At 34.5% G+C, this 4,962-nt stretch overlaps 1 pseudogene; it reads right to left on the reverse strand.

Annotated features, from left to right (window-relative positions):
- Positions 1-492: 492 nt before the first annotated feature.
- On the reverse strand, positions 493-1,664 carry LOC115964837 (annotated as a pseudogene).
- Between the last annotated feature and the right edge of the window lie 3,298 nt (positions 1,665-4,962).

Genomic DNA, 4,962 nt, shown 5'->3' on the forward strand with positions numbered 1-4,962 from the left:
CACTCACTACCCTTACATCAAACCCACCTAAATACAGGGTTACTAAATACTGAATTACAAGCAAATTTGGCACGGAATAAAGCCAATTAGATGGTTGAATAAATTCAACCTTACATTACTCGTAAGTAAAATATTACAAGACATCACATGACAATATCTTTAATATACATAAAATTACTTTTATATCAACTCCTTTTTTATAATTCAATTTTATATCCTATGATTCAAATAGAAAAATTGAAATTGGAGACAGTCAGATTGGCAAATCATAATGTGGCTTTCTGATTTCTTGAATAAGACTAGAGCTAGAGAAGAACAAATGGATAAATTACACCAATTCTCTTTTGGGTCACTAAGTAGTTCGGGTTTTGAAAAGAATGCTGCCATTGTTAATGTATCATCAATAACTCATATATTGTTATATTGTGTATTCTTCAATTAAAATAAATAAATTAGGAAAATAGTGGTATTATATTTCAAATTCATTAAACATTAGCGAGGAGATAGCTCTGTGATTGACACCTCATTTATCAAAGCTTGGACAGAGCTACTTTTAGATTGAATTGACTCTGTCACCCTTGAATCACGCTCCCATTGCAAGCAAATGTTTGATTCATTACCACTGTTCATAGAAAATGCAGGTTCTGAGGGTACTGGTAGAGTAATAGAGTAGCTATTAAGCATAAGAACAACAAATGCCATAGTTGGTCTATGAGCTATGTTTTCTTGAACACATAGTAATCCAATGTGAATACATCTCATTATTTCGGTTGCCAAACCTACCTTCAACATGGGATCTACAAGATTTGAAACTATACCTTATTTCCAATTTTTCCATGCTTGCAATATAATTTAAACTAATTAATTTAGTATTCCATAGGACATTATTTTATTGTGTTTTAAAAAGAAATATATTTGGGCTACACAACTTGATGTATTTCTTCATTTCCTTTGACCTCCTCATCCTTCATTTGTGCTAGATTCCTATGTATTTGGTTTAAAGCCAACTAGCTGTACAAGCTACATCAATAATTTGTAACTTTATGGACGATATTAGTGCCTTACTAATAGGTACAGGCCAATGGGTAGAATACTAGATACTCCACATCCTAAAGATGAAAGGGTATTATTTCAAATTTTTTCCACTCCCGTTGAGCCAATTAATCCCCTCACCCCCACCCCACCACATGGTGGTATTTGAACATGTAGTCCGACCTACCACTCTATACTTATAGGGTGTATGTGCCATTAGACCCAAAAATAAAAATACTTACATAGCTTAGAAGGTTCTCAATATTCTCTCCATTTTGGAAGGAGCTATTCTTTCGTCCACTTATTATCTCTAATACTAGCACACCAAAACTAGAGACATCAGACTTTACTGAGAATTGTCCATGCATTGCATACTCTGGAGACATATATCCACTGCACATTCACAATTATTTTCAACAATACTTATTAGCCTTTCATATTGTATCTTTTGGTACAACGTAAACATAAAGTATACCTATGAAAGATACTAGATTGTCAAAAAAAAAAGTTTGATACTTACTAGGTTCCCACAATTCTACTAGTATTGCCTTTGCTTTGATCAAGTTCAAACAATCTTGCCATACCAAAATCTGAAAATTTTGGAATCATTTCAGAATCTAATAGGATATTGCTTGCTTGGAGATCCCGATGAATAATACAAAGTCAAGAGTCTTCATGAAGGTAGAGAAGACCTCGTGCAATGCCTCCTATGATTTTTTATCGTCTTGCCCAATCCAGTTGTACATAGTTGATTGGATCTACATAGTCAATTAAATATATTATATTGGACTAAAATGTGTAGGAAATCTATCCACAAAAGACATGTAATCAAAATAAATTACAATGAATATAATTTTGAAATATAGGTAGAAGTAAAATCATTCCAAAAATGAAGTTATCAAGACTTCCATTGGGTACAAACTCATAAATTAGAAGCCTTTCAATTCCTTCCAAGAAAAATCCTAGGAGTCTAACTAAATTTCGGTGCTGAAGCTTGGCCATTAACGAAACTTCATTCTTAAATTCAAGATCTCCTTGACCAGAATTTTTTGAAAGACTTTTCACAGCAATAACTTCTCCATCGAAGAGTTTACCCTGAAACCGTATTAAATTAGAATATATTTCACCCTTTTGACTTAACATGTGCATCATGACTACGAACTTTTCCAATTTGGGGTGGGAGTGGGAGTGGGAGCGAAAGTGTTTGAATCAATATCCTATTTCAATCATGAGGCTGGTCCTGCCCATTAAACTGGCTTTGCAATGCCTCAACTCTCCTTTGCCCTGTTCTTCCTCATTCAATGGACCAATAATCTCTTCTTCTTTTTTTCCCTATATCAATATTCATGTGTCAAAAAAAAAAAAATCAAAGTTTATATAATATCCCAAAACAGTAATGGTGGAACTAAAACAATTCCAAACATTATTAAGGGCTAAAATGGGCCAAACAAAGAATTGCAAGTACTTTCTATGAATGAAGAAGTAATTAAGATATTCTTCCCATATGAATGGTGGTGTCCAGTGTGTTCCCAAAATCTGTTGGATTGAATAATCTTTAGAAAAGATAAGCAATTAAAGTAAAAAATAATACCATAGACATATCTTAGTAGAAAGAACATAAAGAAAATGTTTATTAGAAAAGAAAAAAAAAATTAACAGCAAAGCTATAGTTCATTGCTTTGTTAAATCTCTCCCTTAAAAAAAATCTACCAAAACCAATAAAGTAATCCCCAATTTTCAAATTAACAAAACGAAACTCACAATTCACCATGATATCTAAAAAAACCCTTCACAACTAATTGTGCTTCCATTCACTTTTTCTTCATTGTTATTTTTTTTTCCTCAATACCCAAACAGATGCTCAATTAAAATTAGGAGAATATAATCCAACATGCAAAACCCAGAAATGCCCCTAAAAAATCACAAACTTGGTCATCCATAAAAAATAAAAATAAATCTGGGTATCCCAAAATTCATCAAAAACATGAAATTTAAACTCTCAATCCAACTTTAAATTTGGTTCTCTTCGGATAGTTTGAGGGAGGAGATAACACATGCCTCCAACTTGCGGAAGATAATATAGTTCAAAACTCTCAAACACCCAATTTGAACTCCCACTCATGATTTACTTCTTTGCGATAAAATACAAAGCATTTCTAACTCTCTCAAACCAATTATAAATTTTAAACCTTAATAAAAACCAAATCTAGGCTAGATATCTAAATCAAAACTAAGCTGTCCTTAATAACCAAACCTAAATAATAATTAATGCAAAAGATTTTGTACATAAGAAAATACATTTACTAATGTGGTGTTGGTGGTATTATGGTGGTGGGATGTCGTTTGAAAGCGAGTGATGACCTACAAATGTTCTTGCTTTAGGGCTTTGCTTGCAAATAGTGAAAAACTTGTTTGGAGATTTTGACTCAAATTGTTGCAGAAAATAAAATAATAAAGTATAGAGAGAAGGAGAGAGAGAGAGAGAGAAGAAAGATGGGTTTTTGGTTTTCTGTGGAAAGGATTATGTAACAGGCAAAATTTATAACTACCAAGAGACAAAATGATATTTAAAATAAGTATTGTGTGGAACCAGAAGATGGAGGAAGACCAGTTCAACTATAGTGGAGGGGCTTAAATTTCTCCTTCCAAATCTCTTTGCAACTTATCAAATTTCTCTCTCTCCAATTCTCTTTCTGTCTTTACGAATGTTATCTATTGAGTATTGATAACTGTAAGGTTGAATTTAATCAACCATCTTGTTGGCTTGATTCCGTGCCAAATTTGCTTGAAATTTAGCAATTAGTAACCCTATGTTTAGGTGGGAATCATGTAAGGGTAATGTGTGAGAGAGTGTGAAGAAATGCTTAAGGCTGTACAGTGAAGCAAGGACTCGCGGCTGGATCTCGCGAGTGGCTCACGGCTTGCAAGCCATAAGAAGATCTACACGAGTGAAGCTTGCAGAGAAGCTAAACTATCATGCCAGCTGTAGCATTACAGGACAAAAAATCCAAACGGGCCATTTAGTTAGATCGTGGCTTGGACTCGCAACTTAGTCAAGTCACGAGGCCAAGTTGCTAGTCCACTCTGTTATGGAAAAACTGAGTCTTCGCATTCCTTTCTCACTCTAGTATAAATACCCCTTATACCCATGAAATATTGAGATTTTTCCAGAGAGAATTTTGAGAGAGAAATCCTAGAGAAAAACAAGATTGACACATCCACAATCTTTACATAGTGACTGTTCAAATTTCTCAACTCTCACCCTCTCCATTGTTAAATCCTTGAGAGGTTCATTAGCAAAATCCTATTCTCACCATACCCATATCTGTGATAAGGCTTTTTGGTGCTTGGGAAGCAATTAGGAAGGGACCCATTGATATTGGTTAATGCTATGGGCTATAGCGGAATCCGGTAAGATAGAGAAGACAAAGGTTCGACGTAACCTCGTTGGAGTAGCAGCTTGGAGAGCTTAGGTACACAGGGTAGATTAGGCTTGGAGGGTCTCTACTGTTCATGTATCCCAACTTCATTTTTTAGTGGATTATTGACCGCTTGGAGGGTGGCGAAAAGGTTTTACGCTAGGGGCGTCGGTTTCCTCTTCGATAACACATCGATGTGTTGTCCTTCTGTTTGCATCTCTCTTCCCTTAATCTTTACCATTTAATTGCTGCTGTGGATGTGATTTTTTTAGGTTTAGATTGTTTATCAATTCTGTTCTAAACTTATGTTCATATTCCGCACATACATTGTTTGATAATAAGCTTGAATTGGTAATTTGTAATATGAGGGTCTAAACGTTCATAGTATTTTATACACATATTGAAAATTCAATTGGTATCAGAGCGGGTACACTTGTTGTGGTTTAAATACCTAAGTGTGATCCTTGACCCCTTGTGTATTTGCCATGGATGGTACTTTGTATTCCTCTAT

Source organism: Quercus lobata, chromosome 10 (genome assembly GCF_001633185.2).
Source record: "Quercus lobata isolate SW786 chromosome 10, ValleyOak3.0 Primary Assembly, whole genome shotgun sequence".
In the NCBI taxonomy this organism is placed as follows: Eukaryota; Viridiplantae; Streptophyta; class Magnoliopsida; order Fagales; family Fagaceae; genus Quercus; species Quercus lobata.